Source organism: Nelumbo lutea, chromosome 1 (genome assembly GCF_056320005.1).
Source record: "Nelumbo lutea isolate HS-2025 chromosome 1, American lotus-T2T, whole genome shotgun sequence".
Classification (NCBI taxonomy): domain Eukaryota; kingdom Viridiplantae; phylum Streptophyta; class Magnoliopsida; order Proteales; family Nelumbonaceae; genus Nelumbo; species Nelumbo lutea.
The window spans coordinates 47,007,910-47,034,262 of record NC_142684.1 but is presented as its reverse complement, the minus strand read 5'-3'; the positions used below and the strand labels follow the sequence as shown (position 1 = coordinate 47,034,262).

At 43.5% G+C, this 26,353-nt stretch overlaps 1 non-coding gene and 1 pseudogene across 1 annotated transcript; one reads left to right on the top strand and one right to left on the bottom strand.

Moving 5' to 3' along the window:
* Positions 1 to 26,353, bottom strand: part of LOC148874533 (phospholipase D delta-like) — a 68,542-nt pseudogene that overhangs the window by 20,570 nt on the left and 21,619 nt on the right.
* On the top strand, positions 11,231 to 11,337 carry LOC148874534 (small nucleolar RNA R71). The gene has a single exon (XR_016106311.1). It is a non-coding gene; the product is annotated as a small nucleolar RNA R71 (small nucleolar RNA).

The window sequence follows — 26,353 nt, the reverse complement described above, 5'->3', positions numbered from 1 at the left end:
GTTCCTGCTGAAGATGACACAGCTGTGAATGGAACAGAACCAGCAGGGTGCGTCCTACACACTGGATCCTTCACAAGAATCCTCTGGAAGTACTAAACACTGAATCCTTTTCAGTCTTTCTTGCAAGACTGATGTCAAGAACAGATTTCTTGACTTTCTTCTCTACAAAGATCTAATCTTGCAATGGCAAATGGCGGCGGCAGGAGGAGATTTCCAAAACAAAAAGGCTGAACTGTTTTTCTGTTTTTCTGGAGAGTATGAATCAGATCAGATCTCAATTCGCAGGAGGTATCCTATACCTCTTCAAGGTGGTTCGAAATCTCCTCCTTTCTTCTTGATTAAGAAACCTCCTTTTTAGGAGTTATCCCAATCCAAATCAGTATTTGGATAGGGGATAATCTTAATCCTTTCTGCAGATAGAGTTAGCTTACTCCTGATCTTATCAGGAGGTTACCAGATTCAAATCTAATTTGAATTTGGTCTCTTAGAGTGGATAAGGCTAAAAGGCCCAATCCTTTTACTAACTTTAATCTCAAATTCGCCCCATGGATGGGTGATCATATTAGCCCACCTCGAAATGGGCTTTTGGCCCATTAAGTGTTCAGTGTCTAATTACTTTCCAATCTGCTACCCAGTTGGGCTTCTTTGTATGGCGTGGGACCCAAGCATTGATCTACACACCAGCCACATGGGTTCGGCCCAGCCTTTAATACAAGGCCCAGCCGAATTCACTAAAAAACTCAATGAACCCCTTGAGTCCATCATATGGACCCTATGGGCCCAACACTTACATTAAGTGGTCCCTGGGCCAAGCCATCTTATAAAAACCTAGGGACTGTGGGCTGGTGCAAGATTAGCCCATCAGGTATTATCCTCAATGGTCTTACACTTAACCTCTCAGCCCTTAATGATCAAGCACTGCCCGACAAGAGAGAACCTCTCCCTCGGCTGCAAGGAACAGTGCCGCACTCTCCTCTCTCATGGATCCCGGGAATTAAAACCATTTGCAAACAATTCGAAACCGAACATATATATATATATAAATATATTAATTTTGCAAAACAAAATTCCAACGATTGAACTCAACTGCCGGCAGTTTGGTTTCCATCAGAGAGAGTGCATTCCCGATCATTACCCTTTGTCCGACAAAGTGGCTGATTCTGTCACTATGATCACCCACTCAGATGAATTCTCAAACTGCCCCAACATACCCAAGTTTTGATCCCCGCTAAGGATCTCACTGATTGGCATATCAAAGGCAGCCTGATCCAACACCTAGTGAAATGTCATAATCGAGTCTAGGGGTCAGGTGTAACTTTCCAGTTTTGCCCATCTATCTCCAAGGTCCAGGGCAATACTGGAAATCTGGTCCGGTTCAAGGATTCAAGTAATCCCATACTGCATGTGCCTCGGGTCTTACCCTGATGGCTGAGACAGGCCATCCCAACACTTGGTGGCACACCAGTATCAGCCTTGGCAGGATAAATCTCCCCAGACTTATCCAACGGCTGTGAACATTTAAAAACTAACATGAGTCTCTATAAATGTCCAGTTTTAGGGTTTCACACAGAATTAAACCAAACAACATGAATCAAACATGCACTTTATTTATTTCCACTAAATAACAAAAGTACATCAAATCAGATTGAAGCTAAGGGCATACAAAACTGTCTAACAAGCCAAGTCAGCCGTCCCGAGCTCCCTTAGTAGTTTGGACGGATTACACGCCGTTGAACACAAGGCAGACCGAGATCCTGATGATGATCAAGGACGCCCCTTACATAAAGTGGCCACCTCGCTTGAAGAGCAACCCCAACGAGAGGAACAAAAATTTATATTGTAGTTTTCATAAAGATCACGGTCATAGCACCGAGCAATCTAATAATCTCCGTGATGAGATAGAGGGACTTATCTGTCGCGGGTACTTGAGAAATTTTGTACATTACGACAATAGTAATAAAGTAGGTCGGCAAGGGGAACACGGTAAAGATGTCCCCGATCTGAGCAGTAGACCGACCAAAGCCTTGCAGCGGCCTTCCCAAGAAGAGAGGCCAGTCCGGGGAACCATCCACGTGATAGTGGGCGGTTCGATGGTGGCAGGATGCACTTTGGCAGCAGCACGTACGTCAGTTCGCAAGGCCGCCCGAGAGGAGTAGAACCCTTCCAAGAGGCCAAAGATAGAAGAACCGATCTTTTTTACACAAGACGATGCGCGAGGTGTTCACTACCCCCACGATGACGCGCTCGTCATAAAGCTAAGGATCAGCGACTTCGAAGTCCGACGCGTACTGGTGGACTCAAGCAGTTCAGCGGACATCCTATTCAAATCGGCGTTCGGCCATTTACAGTTGCAGAAAAGCGAGTTGAAACCCACGCACACTCCTCTGGTGGGCTTCAGTAGAGAAGAAGTCAGGCCCCTGGGGAAGATAATAGTACCTGTGGAAGTCGGCACATGGCCGTGCGCAGTAAGACTCAACCACGATTTTCTGGTGGTCGCGACCCCCTCCCCATTAAACGCCATAATAGGGCGACCAATTACACATATTCTGCGTGCAGTGGTCTCCACCTATTATTTGGCAATGAAGTTCCCAACGGACTTCGGTGTGGGGGTAGCGTGGGGCGACCAACTTGATTCCCGTAAATGCTATGTTGCCGCCCTAAAGGGAAAAACCAAGGCAGTCGACGACCTCGAACTGGAGGGGCCTGCGGAGCAGGGTGAGGAATGAGCTTCCCCCACTGAGGAAACAGCCGCAGTCCCGACCTCGGCTACAGATCTAGCACGAACACTACAGATCGGTGCTTCCGTCAAGGAGCCTTTGCGAACTAAACTGGTGAGTTTCTTACTCCAAAATTTAGATATTTTTGCATGGTCCATGGCAGACATGCCCTGTATTGACCTCGGCCTTATAACTCACAAGCTTAACACTGACCCTGTAGTCAGACCCATTAGACAGAAGAAATGCAACTTAGCCCCGAAGCGCTGGAGGGCGGTCGACGAAGAAGCCGAAAAGCTCCTCGCAGCGGAGTTCATAAGGGAAGTTCATTACCCGAGCTGGGTAGCCAACGCAGTGCTAGTGGAAAAAGCTAACAGCAAGTGGCGCATGTGCGTCGACTACACCGACCTGAACCGAGCTTGCCCAAAAGACTGCTTCCCCCTTACTCGAATTGACCACCTAGTGGACGCGACCTTGGGACATGAGCTGCTAAGCTTCCTAGACGCCTACTCAGGCTACAACCAAATCAAGATGGACCAGTCCGACAAAGAAAAAGCCAGCTTCATTACCGAGTTTGGCCTGTCCTGTTACAAGGTCATACCCTTCGGGCTAAAGAATGCCAGGGTGACCTTCCAAAGACTTGTAAATAAGCTTTTCGGCCTTTAATTGGCACGAAAATCGAATGTTATGTAGATGACATGGTTGTCAAAACACAGTTCTCCCAGGAATTAATAAAAGACTTGGATTATGTTTTCCAAATTCTGCATCAGTGTAAAATGAGACTAAACCCAAACAAGTGTGTCTTCGGTGTCACATCGGGTAAGTTTCTAGGGTACATTGTCAACCGACGCGGTATTGAGGCCAACCCAGACAAAATAAGGGCCATCCTTGATATGAGACCACCTCGGAAAGTAAAAGAAGTTCAAAGGCTAAACGGCCACATAGCCACTCTGAGCCGCTTCATGTCCAAGTCGGCAGACCGTTGCTTGCCTTTCTTTAAGGCAATCAAAGGTCAAAGGGTTCGAATGGACCCAAGATTGCTAGCTCGTGTTCGATGACCTAAAGACCTACCTCGCCATAGTACCAACCTTAGCCAGACCCGAGGAGGGCGAGGTCTTAGAACTGTACCTCCCAACAAGCAACGAGATGGTCAATTCGGTACTAGTAAAGGAAGTAGATCGGGTCCAGCGGCCCGTCTATTATGTTAGTAAAATTCTATAGGGAGCATAAACGAGGTACCCGCAGATAGAAAAAGTAGCCTACGCACTGGTGATATCAGCTCGGAAACTCCACCCGTACTTCCAAACCCACCGTCGTCGTCTTAACCGACAAACCCCTAAGACAAGTCTTGCTGAAGCCCGAGGTCTCCGGTAGGCTGACGAAGTGGGCCATCGAACTCAGTGAATAAGATCTCTAGTACAAACCACGGACGGCAATTAAAGCCCAAGCTTTGGCAAATTTTATCGCCGAGTGCACTTTCAGCCTCGAAGCCCCACAACAGGTTGAGCCCGAGGTCCCTAGTTCGGGCGAACCCGGAGCTCCCAAGCCAATAGAGTCTGAACCCCGTGAAGTAGTAGCCAGTGTGGCATCTCTCCTGGTCAGGCGAAACGCGAATTGGGATGAGGAGCCCTGGATCCTTCACGTAGATGGTTCCTCGAACCAGCAAGGCAGCGGGGCTGGAATAGTCCTATGCAGCCCGGGCGGCACAAAATTGGAATACACACTACGCTTTGAGTTCGCGGCATCCAACAACGAGGCAGAGTATGAAGCACTGATAGCCAAGTTGAACCTAGCACAAAGGTAAGAGCAAAGCACTTAGTCATCTGCAGCGATTCCCAGCTCGTGGTCAACCAAGTTACGGGCAAGTACGAAGCGTGCGAGCTCTCCATGATTGCGTACATGATCGCGAGCTCTGTCCCGGTTAGCCAGCACAAGCTACAACAACATGAGAACCGTGTACATAGAGGACTTACCTCGGCCTAGTGTTCTCGGTGGGGCAGAGGAGGTCGCTCCCGTCCTCGAAGCAGAGCCAAGCTGGATCGACCCACTCGCTAGCTTCTTTCTAGATGGAACCCTCCCTATAGAACGCAATGTGGCCAAGAGGGTGCAGCTCTAAGTAGCCAAATACGTCATAATAGATGAACGGTTGTATCGATGGTCCTACACGCTACCCTACTTGCGTTGCCTGCGACCTACCGAAGCCAAGTTCGTACTCCGCGACACTCATGAAGGTCTATGCGGCGGACACCTGGGGGGCAGAGCACTCACCCAAAAAGCACTTCGACAAGGATACTACTGGCCAACGATGAAGGCAGAAGCAGTCGAGCTCATCAGAAAATGTGACAAGTGTTAGAAGCACGCCAATATCCACCATCAGCCTACTTCCGACCTCAAATACCTCGCCAGCCCATGGCCCTTTGCACAATGGGGCATCGACCTCCTGGGGCCATTCCCGCCAGCAATAGGTGGGAGAAAATTCCTAGTTGTGGTAGTGGATTACTTCACGAAGTGGATAGAAGCCGAACCTCTGGCAACAGTTACGGCCCGAAACATACAGAACTTCTTTTGGAAGAACATAGTATGTCATTTTGGGTTACCTCGGGTACTAATCTCTGACAACGGCAAGCATTTCGAGGATATCAAGTTCTAAGAGTGGTGCCAAAACATGGGGATTCGGCAAAACTTCACATCAGTCGCGCACCTGCAGGCAAATGGTCAGACGAAAGTTATGAATAGAGCCATCCTGCACAGACTGAAAGTACGTCTAGATCGAGCTAAGGGATTGTGGGCTGAAGAGATACCAAGCATTTTATGGGCTCACCGAACTATAGAAAAAGCCACCACGGGAGAAACCCCCTTCAACCTCACCTATGGCACTGAAGTAGTGATCCTGGCGAAAATTGAAGTACCAACATTGCGACTAGAAACATACGATGATCGGACAAACGAAGATGAGTTACGTACCAACCTTGACCTACTGGACGAGGTAAGGGACCTCGCGCACATCCGGACAGTGGCCTACCAGCAGCAGGTAGCTCGCTACTACAATGCCAGAGTAAAGCAGCGAAGCTTCCGGGTCGACGACCTGGTCCTTCGTAAGATTATGGTGCCCAAACCCGGCGTGGGCAAACTCGGACCATACTAGGAAGGACCCTATAAAGTAAAGAGAGCGCTCGGGGGGGCATACAAGTTCGAAACCTTAGAAGGCAAACAAGTACCTCGAGCATGGAACATTGTTAACTTAAGGCAATACTACTTATAAACCGCCAAGCGAAGTGGATGAAATCGATACAAGAGCCTAGGGCATATTAGCAGCTCGACAAAAATCAGTTCGCTACAAGAGCCTTGGGGCCGAAATAGGTCGCGTAAGTACAATAACCCGGACAATAAACAGTGGCATATTACTAGTTCGACAAAGAATCAGTTCAGGAAAAAGAACAGTTAGGCAAAAAGATTGTCTATTCCGTTGCAAGAAATAGGAGAGTACATTGGCCATCAGAAGGCACTTATGAAAAAAAAAAATCTTTACATGCCCAAAGCTACTTCTTCGCCATCAGAAGGCATTTCAACAACACCCGAAGGCCCTACCTCTCCTTTAGAATCCGGCTCGCCATCGGCAGCATTGGCCATCTCCTGAGTTATATGCTTAGTGGATATGGCATTAACATCGAGGTCGGGGTACATGTTCCGGATCATCCACTGGCTCAGCTTGAATCTCCTTCTGTAAGAATCCACCATCAGGTCATCAAAACGCGGAGAGGAAATATAGTCTTCAATGGCCTTCTTCTTGGCGTCTTCAATACCTTGGGAAAAAATCTGCGTTTTCTCCCTGATGTCCTCCTGAAGATATTCGACTTGATGCTGCAGGTCCAACCTCAAGTCCGCCATGTGCTTGACGACTACCCCCATGGCCTCGGCATCCCACTGAGACATCGCCTGCCTGGCCATGGCGACGCGAGCAGCCTCTTCGGCAGCATAAGCGGCCGCCTTAGCAGCTCGGGTATTCGCCTCGGCGGCACGGAAAGCCTCTTCGGCAGCATGGGCGGCTGCCTCAGTAGCTCGTGCCTGTCGTGAGCTCCTTTCCACCTAGGCTGCTAAGGCATTAATTGAAGAATTCACCTACCAAAAGAAACAAGTAAGCGACAACAACAAGGATAAAAAGTGAAGAAGGCAGGAGAAATTTGACTTACCACCATAGCATGTGTTACGGCACGGCAGGCAACCTGATTCAAAGGAAGATTGGTCCACACCGCAATCTCCTCGGGGAAAGTAGCCTCCCTACTCTTCTGAAGAGCGTATGAGCGGACCCAGAGTGAGTAGGAGCACTGGAGTATGCAGGAGCACCCGTGTGAGTGGTCTCAGCGTAAGGCACCCCGACCGCTTCATGCATCGGTGGAGTCACCTCGGGCTCCCTGGGCAGATCCTCCGGCGTGTGGCCTAGAACTTGAGGCTCATCATCCGGGGGCAGCAGTATGAGTTCGCTTGGTGACCCGCTTCCTCCTCTTCATGCCTTGGAACAGGCGCCCCCCATGAGTCCTCTTTGTGTCCATCACACCTGCAAAAAAGAGTTCGACATCAGAAAAAACAAAGGAACAAAGCAAACAAGAAATCTCTAAGCTAGAATCCTACCCGAACTCAGGACGGCCGCAATAAGCTTGGCCTCCGTTAAGTACTGATGGCACTTTAAACCTTGTCATGCCCATTGCCGGAGACCCTTCACTGTCTCTTTGTCGAGAGTGACACCAGAATCAGGAGCGGCCTCACCCCACCCGGTCTAAAAGGGCCATCCTTGTGCACTTCGCACACCGAAGTAGTCCCGCTTCCATGCCGGGACCTTATTGGGAAGTTCATGCAGAAGCTTATAGCCAGGGTGAGGAGACAGGTAATACGCCCATCTTCCCCCAAGAAGAGAGCCCGCTTGTTTCTTAAGCATTAAGATTGATGTGTGGCTCATTGTGACACTAGCAAGTGCACTAGCCGTTCAAGTAATAAAGTAGTGAGTGAAGTATCATTCCCACGAGGATTTAGGAAACAATTACCAATACTAAATTGAGCACTTCTTATCTGATCAACAAATAAATCAAAACTTTAATGAAAGCTAAAAAATCCTAAATTAAAATCTATCTAAATCATTGGCCCAATTGCCTTCAAATCAGGTTAGAAGAGTAAGCAGTAAATGTCAATCTCAGAATTCAGCAATCTATCAAATTGGATCAGTCGAATAAATCATGATTGAGCCTTGGTTTGGTGAAACCCCAAGGTCATGAACAGCCTCTCTCAAGCACATGTTCATCCTATGCATGAGTGACGGTTCTTCTATCTCTAGCAAGAATCTAATCCCCATGCATGCATTTCTTCAAACACTTCTAAGGCATCAATTCAAATCTGAATTGATCACCAACTGAATTGTGCAAGTTATCTCTAACCTTGCACTCAATTCAATTCTTGAATAGTAGATCTGAATTCCTAGAGTCTCTCTCAAGCACTCTAGGAATTCCAAGCTGTAGATTAATTCGGCCAATCTGAAAATTGCAGATCTGAATTATCTTTTAAGCAATTCAGATCTTGCAATCTCAGATCTGAGAATTCAGATCTGAGTTTTGAAGGTTAGTTGGCCGAATTAATCTACAATAACACCCTTATTCAAGAAACTTCAAGTACAATTCATGACCATTTGAATGAATCAAAAAGAATTAGATTGCTGAACTGAAATTTTACAAGCTGAAATACATCAAGGAAGAATGGAAAAAAAGGAGAAAGAATAAAGAAAATATAACAAAGAAACTGAATTCGAATCAAAAGAGAATGAAACTACAATTGATTTATTACAAAAGATCTTTGAATCACAAACCCTCAATTCGAACTCACCTTCTCTTCTAGCTTGCTTGTCTTGAACTTCCTTCAGCCCTTCTTCTTCTTCTTCATTGCGCCTAGCCTTCTTCTCTTCTCTTCTCTCAAGGTGGCCGAACCTCTAAGAGTGGGAGAGCCTTCCTCTCAAGCAATTGAACACCTCTCCCCCCTCCTAGAGACCTCCTTATATAGTTTTTCAAGGGGGCTCTTGCCCCTTCTTGAAGCCTCTAGAATGGGGTGTATCACACCCCTTTCTTGAACTTTCTAGAGCTCTCTTGAAAGCCTCCTAAGGGCTGCTATTTGGGCTGCACTTAGGTTCTCTCTTAGCACATGATAGCTATACATTGAGCTGCTCTTTTGGGCTGAGAATGGGCCTTCCTTGCTGGGCCGAATTCTACTCATAGCTAGGCTTTCTTTTCTTGGATTTTCTCAAGAAATTCACTTGCTCTTCTTGGGCCGAAGTGCTCTCTCTTGCTTCCACGACCAGGCTGGACTGAAATTGGTCTTTTTGAACCTTCTTTTCTTGCATTTTTCCTTCCTTTTCTTGGATTAATTATCCCTGAACTTATTCTTAGCATTAAGCTAAATTAAGGCAAAAATTAATAAAACCGGTATAAAAATCCATGCTAAAGTCCTCAAAAATTATAGATAAATTGTAAGTTCATCAAATACCCCCACACTTAAGCTTTTGCTTGTCCTCAAGCAAGGACATCAGCCATAAACTGAACATTCCCCCCCTTCTGTTCTTACCATTTACCTGGTGAACTTTTTAAGATAGAAATGCATTGAGTAGTCGGGGAACTTTTGTCAGTGCTCAACTCTTATTCTTGTAAATTACTATTTAAGATATGTATAAGATCCAAGGAAAGGAGAATATGAATTTCATCATAGTCTAGCCTTCACTCCTAATTCATATATAAATCAGCTCCTTAATTGTCAAGGTTAATAATCAAATTTCACTAAGTTTCACATCTGTAACTAAATCTTAATGAGAGTTCAACTTTAGAGTGCCCCTTTGAACCTCAGCTATCACCACAATTTCTTATTTCTAGGGGTGAGTGCATCTTATGCTCCATCTCACCCTTTTCTTCTATATATATTTTTTTCGGTGTGAGTGCATTTTATGCTCCATCTCACACACTTTTCTCTCTCTTTTTCTCTCTTTTTTTTTTTCTTTTTTTTTTTGGTGTGAGTGCATCTTATGCTCCATCTCACACTGGTCACTTGCTTGAGGTAGGTAAATAGGACTCATGTTCTAAGCTGCTAGTTTTACTATTCAGCTCAGAATAGCGGAGTCAATTTGGGCTTTTGTCCTTCTTTGCAATTATTGAACTTCAAGAATCAGCACTTCAGATGTGCACTAGCTCTCTTGACCATTAACCATGAAATCAAGGGCTTCCATACACATGAAGATAGTTAGGGCTAGTCATGCTAAAAAGCATATTCAGCTCCCCTTTTTTTTCTCATGCATATATCAAATTGGGTCATTCACAAGAATAAAAACTTAACAAGTACATCAGTCTCCCTCAACTCATTGAATTCCTTCTTTAAAAAAAAATCATCAAATAAATAGTAATGAACTTGCGGGGTTCCAGTCTTTTTTGGTTATGTCATTGCCTGCATATGTGTGTTGGGGTGCATGGTTTCAGCCCCCATACCCTAGCCTCGGGCTCACTCCCCCACACTTAAGATGAACATTGTCCTCAATGTTCGTAGTGTTAGGCAGTAACAATAAAACTAGCAAGAGCATCATCAAGTAATAGGAGGTATTTAGAGGACTTCCCTGAAGATCATTCTTAAATTCTGCAATATGTTGTCGGTGGAAAACTTCTTCTGCTAGAAATCACTTGCAAACTAGAAGAGGAGATCAGTATCTTTATTCAATTAAATTCTAAGAAAAACTAACTAAACTTAAATGCTATGAAAAATAAAAACAAAAAGAAAGTAAGACAGTTTATGACTAAGTATCTGAATTAGGAATTCTCCCAACAGCCTCTTGTTCCCTTGGATTTACCATGGTGTTACTAGGTAAGGTACCTGGAGCCCTTTCTGAAATCATCTGTGCCAGCTGCCCAACCTGAGTTTCCAAGTTCCTTATTGATGTTACGTTATTCTGAAATCTATTTTCCGCACTAGCTATGAACTTGGTCATCAGCTCCTCCAAGTTAGATTTTGGTTCCGGCTGATAGAAGTTTTGGTGGAAAGGCTTAGGTGCATGCTGATTCAGGTGGCCTCTCCATCCGGGGTTATGGGCATGATGGTACTGATTTCCTGGCTGTCTTGTAAAGTTGCCAACAAAGTCTACTTGTTCTATGGACTGAAAAGACTGACTGCCAACTTGGAATTCAGTGCTATCATGGCCTCCCCCACACTTATCATACTGTACATGCATAGCTGCCATCTGCATCTCATCAAATTTTTTGCTAAGTGCTCCTATTTGTGCAGAGAGAGCTGTGTATGTATCCACATTATGAAGGCCATACTGCTTTCTAACTAGTGTCCTTTCTGAATGCCATTGGTAGTTATTGGCTGCCATCTCCTCGATGAGTGCATGGGCAACCTCGGGAGTCTTATTGTTTATGGAGCCCCCAGCTGCTGCATCTAAGATGGTCTTGTTTGAATCGGTCAGACCATTATAAAATGTTTGCACCTGCAGCCAAATCGGAAGGCCATGGTGAGGAACCCTCCTTAGTAGCTCCTTGTAACGTTCCCAGGACTCATAGAGAGATTCCCCCTCTTGCTGGAAAAAAGTAGTGATGTCATTCCTCATTTTAGCAGTTTTAGAAGGGGGAAAATATTTAGAGAGAAAACGGCTGGCCATTTCGTCCCATGTGGCTATAGATCCTGCCGGTAATGAGTTCAACCAAGCTTTGGCTTTATTCTTCAAAGAAAATGGGAATAACCTCAGCCGGATGGCATCATCACTTACCCCATTGTGTTTGAAGGTGTCACAGATTTCCAAGAAGTTAGCAATATGGGCATTCGGATCCTCATGGGCCATACCACAAAACTGAACTGTATTTTGTATCATTTGGATTATGGCCAGTTTAATTTCGAAGTTATTGGCAGCAATAGTTGGCCTGATAATGCTGGAGACAGTCCCGGTGAGGGTGGGCTTGGCATAATCCATCATAGTTCTTTGTTCAGCCATTTCTTGTGCTTCTTGTCTGACTTGCCTAGCAGCTCTCAAACGGACACGGAGAGTCCGTTCAATCTCCGGGTCGTAAAGGATCTCTTCCAGTTCAGGTCTGCTTGTCATAAACGGACACGGAGAGTCCGTTCAACCCCGCAGCGAGTTGCTCTCGATAAATCACGATCTCATCAGGACCGTGTTCCCAAGGAAAGCTACCCGAAGGAATGAAATATGTATACCCCCCAGGCAGATTGTAAGGCATAAGTATAGATTGGAGCCCCTCGGGCGTCATGGTCGAGGGGCCAAACCTGTCTAGCATCTGACCTCGGCGAGAGGTAGATGCCAAACTGCCCGAAGCGGCTCGGCCTACGGGTTCATAGTCATCCTCAAGTTCCACCTCAAGATCACTAAGGCAGTCAGGGGATACGGCTCAATTTGTAGAACCTACATCAGTCCTATTTGAAGAGTCGTCTGAGCTATCAAAGCTAGACATCGAGGAAAAGAGGTGGATTCAGGAAGGTACTCACCGGAAGAGTTTTGAAGGCTCCGGAGACGGGAACAAGCCAAAAACCTTGAAGGCTAAGTAACCAGCCTAGACGCGAGCTAAAAAAATTGGATGCGAGCTGAAAAGTTGGACGCGAGCTCAAGAGGCAAACCACAGAAGTGACAAATCGATTGGGGTCCCCCAATATTTATAGCTACAGTAACCAAGAACCGACAGTGCAAATCAAAGACAATCCGACGACCCGCATTTGCGCTGACCGCACGTCCCCTGAGATCAAGACGTGATTGGCGCACGTCTTTCTGAAAAGAGCGAAACGTCAGCGCACATCTTTTTGAAACCAATGTCGCGCCGATGCACATCTTTCTGAAACTGACAACGCACCGCACGTCTCCCTGCAACTGACAAAACCGCCAACTCACGTCCCTTCGGAACGGCAGTGGCACGCTTTTTTCAAAATTGAATGACCCGCTGTCACGTCCCAGCGGCGAAAATTTTTGAAATTTAAAATAAACGCACGCTGCCATGTCCGTCAACATTTATGAGCAGTAGGCATGTCTCCCGCCCATTCGGACACTCTAGAAAATCGAAGAACCCTGGAAAAAGCACCTCGCACAGTCAAGATTCGAAGAACTGGACAAATCCACCTACCACCTCGCAAAACTCCCCACACCAGGGCGAGACCCTTGGCGCGAGGAGTGGGGGGAAATTGATGAAGGAAGATTTGGCCCGACCTCACAGTTATGCGACATGTGGCAAAGGCAATAGCTCGGCACAAAAGCAAGCCTAAGGCGCGAGCACCAAGGGGAGAAACCAGCGGTCTGAACTCCCTACTAGGGGCCCAAACTCACCCTCGGCCCCAAACCAGAAAGAATCTGAACTGGCCTACATGCAACAGTTCGGGACATACTTCGCCGAACTGGCCTGCCTTGTAATAGTTCGGGATATACTTCGCCGAACTGGCCTACCTTGTAACAGCTCGAGACATACTTTGCCGAATTGGCCTACCTTGTAACAGTTCGGGACATACTTCGCCGAATTGGCCTGCCTTGTAACAGCTCGGGATACACCTCGCCGAACTGGCCTGCCGTGTAATAGTTCGGGATACACCTCGCCGAACTGACCTGCCCTATACATACCTCTGAACTCAAGACTTCGCCTCGCTCACCACTCCACCACATCGCCCTCAGGGCACCAAAACCAAATAAACCGTACTATGCCTGACACCAAGGAAGTCCATATCCAAGGCAGCGCACCTGACTGATTTGGTACCTGACGCTTGACGGCTGCACTCCAAACGACCACTTGCCACCACCTCCTGACACCGCCATCTCCAGTTAGAGAGATGGTTCCGGCAAAAGGCAGTGACGGTTCTGTCCCAGCAGAAAGGACGACGCCCGAATTGACAGATGCAAGGGTAATCATACCTGACCTGACGAGGGCCTCGGAGTGAGTGCGCGAAGTGATTATAAAAGGCGCCCTACCCCCAACAAACAAGGTATGTGAACTTTGCGCCATCTGGTCTATACTTTGCCTTTGAGAGATTACTAACTTGAGCTTCGGAGTTATCTCACCGGGTTCCCCCCGGAGTTTCCTCATCTTTTCCATTTCAGGCTCCCCGTCGCTCCAGCTCAGAGGCGAATTCGTTGACAGCTAAGACCGGTCGGATCGTGCTCCATCACTCACAGCCTCCAGTGAATTCTTGTGAAGGGTTCGGTTCTTTTAGAAGAACACTGATTATTCTGCTCCATCCTACATTGCGCCATCTTTAGTGGGTGCAGTTTTTTGTTCCTTCCTTGGGCGTGAACACCTCCATTGGGAGATACTGTTTCTCCGTATCAAGTATATCCCTCTCCTGCTTCTCGTTTCAGATCTGGTTGGATTTATGATTCAAGATTGATCCTTGAAAATGTAGATTTTCTAAAACTAGGAATGTGATTCCCAGATGAGGGGAGAGAAAATTTTTGAAATTTTGCCCAACCTTCCTATAGGGTTCAGCCATTCATATGATGGATCTCTAATCCCTTCATCTGATTCTTCCTGATTACCAAAACACTCTCCAAGCCTCTACAAGCCTTTGGACAGCTACTAAATCCTTATAGTAACCTCCAAGAATCAGCCAATGAACAGTTCTTTCTAGGCTTCCAGCCCTAGGCAATTCTCATGTGGTTAGCTGGATTAGACACACATGAGGAACCCTAGATTGGCTTTGATACCAAGTAGTCAATCAAGACTACAATCAGTCTTGAATCCGAAAGTAAAAGAAAGATTTCAGATGGAGAAAAGAAGAAGAAAAGAGGGAGAAAGCAAAAGCACACGAAAGGTTTTAGAAAAGGAGAGTGAGGGTTGAATAGAATCAATCTGCCGACCCACTCTTAATATTTATATGTCTACTAATTGTAAAAAGGCTGAATTGCCCTTAATGCTTACATGGCAAATAAACTAATAATAAAGCTGAAATAACAAGCTGTAACAACAAAACTGAAATAACTACCAAATAACACTGACATAACTAACAAAGAATACATGCTGTGCTGCCATACAAACACAGTGGAGACCATAGCCGTGGGGTCCACATCAGTGTTCTCTACAAAAGCAACCTTAAAATGAAAATACAAAATCCAAAAAAACTAGAAATATCTTTAAGAAAGGAATCCTTTTTGATGCCCAAGCCCATGCAAGCATGTCCAACAACATTCTCTCTCAAAGAACCAGGTTTGCTTGAGTGGACTTGCTTGTTGCTCATGCTAAAAGAATCATAAGATTATATCTAGAGCATAAACCTTTAGTCCTTTTGATTGGATTGCAGTACAATATTTGTTGAACCAATCAAGCTATAGAATTTAACAAGAAAATAAACAAAGACTGTTAGCATGGATTGGGGCATGAGATGCACCATTACAATATAAATTCAGTGGAAGAGAATATCTCCTGTAAGTGATGATACTTCAAAGTATTTGAACTGTGTAATCCATATAGAAGTAATTTCTACGAACCTGCATTTCTGTAAGATGGCCATCCATATGATGATCCAAGAAAATATTGATTTTCAATATATATAAAGCGTTGGGCAGATCTGATTGCTTGGACATATCTTGTTTGAATGCTCTTATCTATCACCAAGTTTTTCTCACAGATAAGCTTTTGCAATAGAATGTTACAAATTACACTTCATACAAATTTTCTTTTCACAATGAAAATTGAATAAAGAACAGGTTTCAATGTAAAATCTTATTCAATTACTTTGAAAACCCACCATAACACTATTCAATATATAAATTGTGTTCAAAAGGAAAATAATGGTTTAATGGATATAACTGGTCATGAACTAATTGAACATCTTTGGTAGGAAACCCTTTTACTGATCCAGAGTCAATAGATCGAAAAACCTGCCAAAGAAGAGAAAGTCAACCGAGGCTCATTAATGCAAACCAATGAAATTAAATAAAGTAGTGTCACTATAGCAAGGAATTTGTACCATCCAAATCCAACCTGAACATGCCAGTTTTCAGCATCACCTTCCTTAGAAACCCACAAGATAGGATCATCATTTGCAATATATGGGGATGGGATAAGTATCCCTGAAATTCTTTCCAATTTTATCAATGCATCATCATGCCAATGAGAAACCCTTTTGAAACATTTTCCAAATTCTGTCCATTTTGTTGCTTTCCTCCAGCGCTGCTCAAAGTTTTTAAGCACATCATATGCAGCAGGGCCTTCAATTTTGCAGTGCAAACCATGCCATGGTTGCCTTGGACCCTTAGTTTCTACCTATTATTGAGACAGCCAAAAGACAAATGATCCAGCTGACAAAAACTATTGGAATGAGATTATCATCAAATAATAAACTGCATAAACCAAGAAGTTCAAGACCAACTGTCCGCATACACTACAATTGTAAATATAAAGTTCTAGATGGTGAATTGCACTTTCATTTGCAGGCATGATGTTATATTATTGATAAGATTATACACACAATTCAAATATTTTTTTTTCTAGAGACACTATTAACAGGCGACTGGAGGTGTGAAGCATAGTTCAAAACGCAAGAAGTGTAAACCTCCAGAGCACAAGGAGGTCTAAGCCTCCTTAAGAGGAGGAAGAGTTCTTGTTTTTCTTCTTTCCTTTTGATGAAAACTGACTTCAATTAATATAGAGGAAGCATAACTTGTGGTCACCCCTACCCCTAAATAGGTTGGATGTCATATTTTCACTAAGGAATTATAAGTTAAAGTTTTTTGTGTTCACAATGTATATAATATCAGTCAATTTAATTCATTTTGTTATAATATATAATATTCAATCATTTTAGCTTATTTTATTTATACTATTCAATATCTTATTGCAATCTGAATCCAGTTAAAATCTGATATAAATCTAACAAGTGAGGTTCAACTAAATCTTAATATAAATGAATCAAATTTGGATCTACGTATCTCCTATTTGATCTGGTCCATTTGCAACACCGGTTAAATGAAAGTCCAAAAATAGGAAAAATGAATTGATCTACTCACAGGAAATGTTGGGTTATGATAATCATCCCGAAACACTGTGTCAAGATCATGAAGCAGCCGATGCTCAGGCGTGTCATAGCGACCAACACAAAGATCAAGACCTCCTATAGAAGTAGTTATATTTCGGTTATTTCCAGATGCCTGTGTATCCAGCAGAACACATTTCTGATGATCTGTAAAAAGGTTCCCAACAACCTGGATGAAGACATTACAGAGTAATTTCAGCAAAAACAAACAAATATTATTAAGAAGAAAAGATCATAATGTGGATATAAAATAAACAAAAGTCTCACTAATCATTTAACTTGTAAATACATTACAAGACGATATAAACTATTTAAACACGGATGCTGAAACAACCCCACAAGGATTTGAGCTCCACATAGAAGACTACAAGCTATGGCCACTAAAGCTCACATACAAGATAAACATCTAGACACCAAGAGATGAGAAAATAATCTCATGTCATTTGGTACAAAAGTAAGAGAAGTTAATATCAGATAAAACCAGAAATACAGATGAGCAAAAATAACATATAAGGGCAACATCCAGGGAGAAGTTGCCAATTTGATGTAGTTGAATGATAAACGTTTGCTTTGATTCAGGAAATAGAAAAAAAATATTGACAAGGAATAAGCAGGTAAAAGAATAATAAATATTATATTAATATAATCCATGTATACTGAGTGCCTAGCCAAGAGTAATCCTAATTCATAAGCTCAGATAAAAATAGTTACCACTCAACTAATTAAAGGGGTTTCTGAATTCCGTGTTGTGTTACATTCATGTTTACACAAAAAGAAATTGTATGAGAAGTAACTGGAGAAAAAAACCAACAACTTAAAAAATAATTCCTTTTTTCAAACATGAAAGTGCCTACTAACTACTAGGTATAATCTTTTTTCCCTCTTCTTTTCATTTGTTTAGAGGGTCAAGGTGGCTATTTAGATTTAGGATTGAATCATGCCTTCAGTATTCTATTGATTGACTGCTGGAAATTGATACATTGTCCATCAAGAAAAATAACTTTCAAACTACAATTTGCAACATAATTAGATTAAATTTGACAAACAATGACAAGACATAATTAGGATTGAGTCATGCCTTCAATATTCTACTGGTTGACTGCTGGCAATTGATACATTGTCCACCAAGAAAAATAACTTTCAAACTACAATTTGCAACATAATTAGATTAAATTTGACAAAAAAAAATGACAAGACATTATATCTATTACATTACAGCTTCACTGCACATGTATATCAGAAGATGACAGGCAACAACGAAGTTTGTGATGACTCCAGAATGTAGAGATAACCCATGGAGACAGAGATGGAGATCAAACCCAAGAAAAGATCTATTAAAAGGTATTTAGTTAAAGAAAATAAATATTCCTCCTCATAATTCACTCTTTATCCATATTCACACTATGCCAATTCATCAAACTTCATGCCAAAGAAAAGTTTGTGATGGCTTTGCTTCTTGAATTCAAGTACTACGAAAGGAAAAGACCATTACAGGTTAAAACGCATGGCAAAATACGTAAAGAGAGAGAGAGAGAGAGAGAGATCTAATACCGGTTAACTATAGATATGTGTTGGTTTGTGTTGCTACAGTCCGTGGAATAACACCACCTGGTGTTGGTTCAAGCTTCTGTAGGATAGAGGAAGGGAGAAAGTGCCGATTCTATTTCTAGTTTTTACAGAGAGAGAGAGAAAGGGACGACTAAGAGAGAGTGATTGAGAGAAGGATAGAGACGATTGAGCGAGAGAGAGAGAGAGAGAGAGAGAGAGATGATTGAGAGACAAAAGCAAAACCTTTCCGTTTGATGTGGGGTTTATCAAATGGGGAGATCATCCAATGATCTTATGGACACCATGACAATGATGTGCATTCAGCCATGGTGTGCGAAAGAGCCACTATTGAATTAATCATTGGCCAAGTACTTAAGGGCCATGTACGTAGCACATCACACATCCATACATCACATGCATGAAACAAAATGATCCAATCAATTAAAATATCTGAAAAACCCTTAATTAATTAGATTAAATCAGTATCAGCCCAACAAAGCCCATAATGTTATCATATAACATTATCTAGGTACACGAGCTGTATTGCTAAAGGCAGTTTGGCCCATGTAACTAAATTAGGGCCGATTCAGTTTTCTCATATTAAAAGTGGGTTTTACAGAGGTGGGCCGAATTAAAACTTGAAGTGAGCCATCAACCCTCTGGCCTAAATCGAATTTGTGTCAGAAAAACCAATCCCATCAAACCAACAATTCAGTCCACCAAATCTGGTATAAATCCGCCCAAGTTTTAGTGTCCAGTTCAAGATTTAATTCAAGAATAATGTGAAAGGATGAGAGATCCATCGTATGGATGCCCGAATCTTGCGGAATAGAATGGGCAAATTTCAAAAATTTCTCTCCTACCTACTGGGAATCGTATTCCCTATTTTAGAAAAATCACATTTTTCAATGATCAATCTTGAACTAAGAAATGGACCAGATCTGAACAAAAATAGTAGGAGAGCAATATACCTGATACGAAGAAACAATATCTCCCAATGGAGGTGTTCACGCCCAAGGAAGGAACCAAAGACTGCTCCCACCGAAGATGGCGTAGTGTAGGATGGAGCAGAATCAGCAAAGTTCTTCAAAAGAACCAAATCCTTCGCAAGAATCAGCTGGGCGGCACATGAGCACGACTTCCAATCAACCCTTTCACAAAGGACTGATATCAAGACCCAATCTTGATCACTCCCACTGAGAATAGGAGATTGAACTGGTAGATATGGTGGCGGTAGGAAGGAGGTGGCAAGAAAGAATTTTCACAGAGGTGCTAAATTCTTTCATTTGTGATTTCAGCTCTGAAGACAATGTGAATTGTTTCTAAGGCTGCCATCCCTTCCCCCTTTTATAACCTTAAAGGGATCAACTCCTAATCCCATTAGGAGTTGCTAATCCAAATCATATTTTGATTAGAATTCCCTTTAAGTGATAAGGGTAAAACCTTATCTTATCTGCAGATTAGATCAACCTTCTTCTAATCTTATTAGGAGGTTTCCATATTTGAATCACATTCAGATCTAGACTCCCTGAGTGGATAGGGTTAAGACCCAATCCTATCTGCTAATCTATTCTCAGAATTCACCCTTTATTTAACTCATCAAATCAGCCCAGCTCGAAATGAGCTTTAGGCCCAATAAGGATATGTGCCCACTTATCCTTCCAAACTGTTGCCCAGTTGGGCTTCCTTGTATGGCATGGGACCCAAACATTGATCTACACATCAGCCACATGGTTTCATCCCAGCCTTTGTTATAAGGCCTGGCCGAATACACTGTTGTGGATAGTGCACCCCCTGAAGCCCATCACATGGGCTACCCTAAGTGGTCTTTGGGCCAAGCCACCTTGTAACACCTAGGGATTGTGGGAAGATGCAAAATTAGTCCATCAGGTATAATCCACAAAGGCCTTACACTTAACCTCTTAGCCCATAATGATCAAACACTACCCGACAAGAGAGGACCTCTCCCTCGGCTACAAGGAACAGTGTTGCACTCTCTACTCACATGGATCCAGGGAATTAAAACATAAGTGTCAAGTTTCAGGGTATTACACAGAAACACACCACAAGAACATGAATCAAATATGTGAAAGGATAGGAAATCCATCACATGGACGCCCAAGATTGCAGAATAAAGGGGGCAAATTTCAAAAATTTTTCTCTCTGTTCAACTGGGAAACGAATTCCCTATTTAGAAAATCATATTTTCAATGATCATTCTTGAACCACAAACTGAACCAGGTCTGAACCAAAAGGAGGAGAGAGAGATAATACCTGATACATAGAAATAGTATCTCTCAATGGAGGTGTTCAGGCCCAAGGTAGAAACCAAAATCTGCTCCCACTGAAGATGGCGTAGTGCAAGGTGGAGCAGAATCAGCATTGTCCTTCCTAAGAACTTGATTCTTCCCAAGAATCACCTGGACGGCTTGTGAATACAACTCCTACCAATCTTTTCTCCAAAAGATTGGAATCAAGATCCAATCTTGATTTCTCCCAAACAATGTAGATCGAATTGCTATAGGCGGCGGCTGCAAGAAGGAGGCAGCTAGAAAGAATTTGCAGGGTGCAGAATTCTCTCCTCTATGATCTCAGCTCTGAAGACAAGACTTGAGTCTGTTGGATGTTATTGAATGTGTAAAAGCTGCTGCCCCCTGTTCCTTTTATAGACTTAAAGGGATTAGCTTCTAATCCCATTAGGAGTTGCTAACCCAAATCATATCTGGATTAGAAGTCCCTTTAAGATAAGGGATAATCCTTATCTTATCTGTAGATTAGATCAACCAGCTCCTAATCTAATTAGGAAGTTTCCAAATCTAAATCTCATTTAGATCTTGGACTCTCCAAGTGGATAGAGTGTAGGCCCAATCCTATCAGCTAATCTTATCTCAGAATTCGCCCCTTCCAAACTGCTGCCCAGTTGGGCTTCCTTGTATGGCGTGGGACCCAAACATTGATCTACACATCAGCCACATGGGTTCAGCCCAGCCTCTGTTACAAGGCCTGGCCGAATACACTGTTATGGACAGTGCACCCCCTGAAACCCATCAGAAGGGCTCTATGGGCCCAACACTTACCCTAAGTGGTCCCTGGACCAAGCCACGTTGTAACACCCAGGGACTGTGGGCAGTTGCAAGATTAGCCCATTAGGTATTATCCTCAATGGCCTTACACTTAACCTCTCAGCCCATAATGATCATACACTGCCCGACAAGAGATGACCTCTCCCTCGGCTGCAAGGAACCGTGTCGCACTCTCTCAAGTATGGATCCTGGGAATTAAAACCTTTTGCAAATCATTTTGAAACCATAATATATATACTTTTATATCTCATATAAAATATATTTTGCAAAACAAATCTCAACGATTGAAATCACCTGCCGGCAGTCTTGGTTTCCAACAGTGAGAGTGCATCCCCGATCATTACCTTTGTCCGACAAAGGGGCTGATCCTGTCACTATGATCACCCACTCAGATGAATTCTCAGACTGTCCCAACATACCCAGGTTTTGACCCCCGCTAAGGATCTCATTGATTGGTACATCAAAAACAGCCCAATTTGACACCTAGTGCAGTATCATAATCGAGTCTAGGGGTCGGGTGTAACTTTCCAGTTTTGCCCATCAATCTCCAAGGTCTAGGGCAATAATGGAAATCTGGTCCAGTTCAAAGATTCAATTAATCCCACACTATGTGTGCATAGGGTCTCACCCTGGTAGCTGAGACAAGCCACCCCAACCGACTTGGTGGCACCATAGTGTCGGCCTTGTTAGGATAGGTCTCCCCAGACCGACCCACTGGCTGTGAACATTCTTAACTAACACAAGTCTCATTATGTGTCCAGTTTAAGGGTATTACACAGAAACATACCAAGGGAACATGAACCAAATATGCACTTTTATTCATTTACAATAAACTCATAAAGTACATCATTTTGATTGAAGCTAAGGGCATACAAAACTGTCTAACAACTCCCACTTGCACTTAGGTCCAATCAGGTACTAGCCGGAGTCCCATTCTATTCACATGTTTCTCAAACACTTTCTATGATAGTGGCTTTGTCAATGGGTCTGCTACATTTTCCGCTGACGCTACCTTCTGAATCAAGACGTCCCCTCTACCAACAATCTCCCTTAGTACATGGTACTTCCTCTCGATGTGCTTCGACTTCGAGTGGGCTCGTGGCTCCTTAGCCTGAGCAATAGTTCCATTGTTGTCACACAACAATGGGATGGGTGATGTGCTAGATGGAACTACTCCCAACTCGTGAATGAACTTCATCCACACGGCTTCCTTGGCAGCCTCACTTGCGGCAATGTACTCGGCCTTGGTAGTGGAGTCTGCACTGGACCCCTGTTTGCTGTTTTTCCAGCAAACAACACACGATCCTATCATGAAAACATATCTAGATATAGACTTTCTATCATCTGGATCTGACTAAAAATCGGCATCTGTAGACCCTTGGATCTGTAGTGAGCTACCATCGAATACTAGACAAAACTCTTTTGTCCTTCGAAGGTACTTAAGTATGTTTTTCATAGTAGTCCAATGCTCCTGCCCTGGGTTGGCCTGAAATCTGCTTACTATACTCACTGCATGAGCAATGTCAGGGCGAGTGCACAGCATGACATACATGATGCTCCCTATGGCAGAGGCATAGGGAACGTCCTTCATGCCATCAATCTCCTCAGAAGTCTTGGGAGACATCTTCTTGGAGAAGGTGACTCCGTGCCTGAAAAAACATTTCCTTTCTTGGAGTTTTTCATGCTGTATCTTTTGAATATTTTGTTAGTTTAGGCAGATTGGGATAATCCTATTATCTGCTTTGATCTATCTCTATAGAGTCAAAGACCTAGTATATAGGAGGCCTCTCCAAGATCTATCATGGAGAATTGTTGTGAAAGCCATACTTTCACGGTAGTCAACATTCCTACATCATTCCCAATGAGTAGAATGTCATCTACATACAGAACCAAGAAGGTAACCTTATCTCCACTATACTTCCTGTAAACATAGGGTTCATTCGGATTCTGCTCGAAGTCAAACAATTTGACGGCAGAGTCAAAACGGATGTTCCAACTTCTAGAAGCTTGCTTAAGTCCATAAATGGATCTATTAGGTTTACATACCATGTTTTCCTGACCCGCAGCTATGAAGCCTTGCGGCTGCTGCATATAAATATCTTCAATAAGATCTCCATTTAGGAATGCAGTTATGACATCCATTTGCCAAATCTCATAATCATGGTACGCTGCTACAGCTAGCAGGATCCTAATGGATTTAAGCATGGCCACCAGACGAGCTTTGTAGGTCTCAACCCTGCCATCGGGGCCCTTCTTCCTCTTATAGATCCATTTGCAACCAATTGCTTTTACCCCGGGGGTGGATCTACTAGAGTTCAGACTCTATTGGTCTCCATTGAGTCCATCTCACCTCTCATGGCATCTACCCACTTAAGGGAGTCTATGTCCAACATAGCTTCCGCGTAAGTCACGGGATCCTCCTCACTAGTCAAGGTTTCCACCAGGTAACTATCCTGGTCATAACCCTAACGGACTGGTGGCCTGGATACCCGAGTGGATCTTCTAGGTTGGTCACTACCTGGAACTTGTGGGACATCTCCCACTGCTCCTGAGGTCTCCTCATCAAGAACAATTTCCTAACGATGGGTGTCCAGGATATAATCGGTCTCCAAGAACTGGGCATTTCGACTGCAGAACACTTTCTGCTCACTTGGGTCATAGAAAAGGTAACCTACAGAGCCTTTTGGGTAGCCTACAAATAGGCAACGACTAGTGTAGCAGGAAGTGCTAATTGTGATACTATCCCATTGTCCTTTAAGTAGTCCCTGAACTCGTTAGAGAGATACTCGCCACCTCGATCGGAATGAAGGGCTTTAATTTCTCTCCCCAACTGTTTCTCAACCTCTTGTGTAAACTCTTTGAACTTTTCAAAGGATTCAGACTTGTGTCTCATTAGGTACACGTAACCATATCGTGAGAAATCATCTATGAATGTGATGAAATACACATGTTGATTCCGTGTCCTAACACTCAGGGGACCACATACATCGGTATGTATTAGGTCAAGTGTGTCTGTACATCTTTCAAGCTTACCGTTAAATGGCCGTTTCATCATCTTGCCTTGCAGGCAAGGCTCACAGGTGGGAAGATCTTCTACAATTAGAAAATCCAAAGGACCATCCTTTACCAACCTTGTGATTTGGTCAACACCGATGTGGCCAAGTCGGTAATGCCACAGACACGTTGGATTATTTGTATCACGGGCTCTCTTCTTGGGGATTTCAGTCGACGTAGTTTCGATTTTGTTAATTTCTAGAGAAGGATGTAGAACATAGAGACTGTTCTCCAGTTCCCCGTATGCGATGAATCTGTTATTTCTTTTAATAGTAATCGTATTACTAAAGAAGACAAAATAACCATCTGCACACAGTTTTGAAACAGAAATAAAATTTCTTCTTAAGTACGATTTTTCCTTCTCTAAAAATTAACTCCACGGTTCCTATTTCCGCGGTTGCAACAGTTGTAGTAGTCCCCAAGTAGAGAGTGACTTCTCCTTCACTCAACCTTCTGCTTACCTTGAACCCCTGCAGCGAGTTACACGCATGAGTTGAAGCCCCGGAGTCAATACACCAGGACGCAGAAGCTACCAATAAGTTGGTTTCTATAACACAAGTTTCGAAATTACCTTTCTTGGATTCCAAGTAGGCAGGACAATTTTGTTACCAGTGGCCGGTCTTCTTGCAGAAGTGACATGCATCCGATGCTTCGTCTTTATTCTGCCTTTTTCCCTTGGTGGCTTTTTTCTGAGGCTTCTTTGCCTTCCTCTTTCTCTTGCCCATTTTGCTAGCTTCAACAAGCATAGCTACAGGCTCATCCTTTTTAATTAGTTCTTCAGCTCTTTGCAACATATTGCTAAGCTCTTGCAAGCTGACATTCAGCTTGTTCATGTTATAGTTCATGATGAACGGATTAAAGGAAGGAGGCAAAGAATTAAGGATAGCATCTATCTGGGTTGCAAGGTCCAGCCCGTATACAAGAGCCTCCACTTCGTTGATGTAACCCATCATCCGAAGTCAATGGTCATGAGATTGTTGGCCCTTGGACATTTGAGTGGTCATGAACTGCTTCAAGAACTTTTGCGGAGTAGAACGATTCTGCTCTTCATACATTGTCCTAAGGCTGTCCAATATGTCCTTGGCAAGTTCGATATGATCGAACTGCCTTTGTATTGGGTTGTCCAAGGAGGCGATGATGTAACACCAGGCTAGGGAGTTTTTCTCCTCCCATTCCAGAAAGTCTCTCCTTCGGGCCTTAGAAGCCCTGTCTCCCGGACGCTCTGGGGCAGGATTCTTTGCCACTTTGTCCAGCTTTTCTGAAGCTAGGACTAGCATAAGGTTCCTGTACCAGTCGGCGTAGTTTGGGCCCTTAAGCTTGTTGTCATCAAGAAGCTTTGCAAAAGATCCGTTTGCCATTTTTTTGATAAAAGAGCAAACATTAGTCCACAACCTAATTTGATTCATGTTCATTTCATAGATATTGTTTTTAATCTACGATCCATTTCCATTTATTCATCTCTGAGATTTCCCTCCTTTTTTCAGTGATGGAGACTACGGGTTGTCTCTAGAAATGTGGGAAATCACATAGGGTGCATGGAGCCAACTGTTTTTGCTGCATAATCCCACCACCTTTTTGTGAAGGATCATATCCACTCATCATATGAGTTTTCCCTTTGGCCTCTATCAGACAAGGTTCAAAGCTGTTTTCAGGTAAACCTTTCTGTCCAGTGAGTGCTTACCCACCATATTCGTGAATGCCAAGGTACCGTGAGAGAGTTCCCATTTTCTGGTGAAGCCCCTCCCACATAGGTCTATGACGCCCCTATCATCTTATGAAACACTCAAACAAGCCCAATAGCAAATGGATAGCCCATTTTTTGGTGCGTTTCCTCATTACTGAAGGACCCATCCTCATGCTAATGATGGAAGGCCTTTAGAGAGTTCATCATATGAATCTCCCTATCACTTGCACTCATATTAGCTG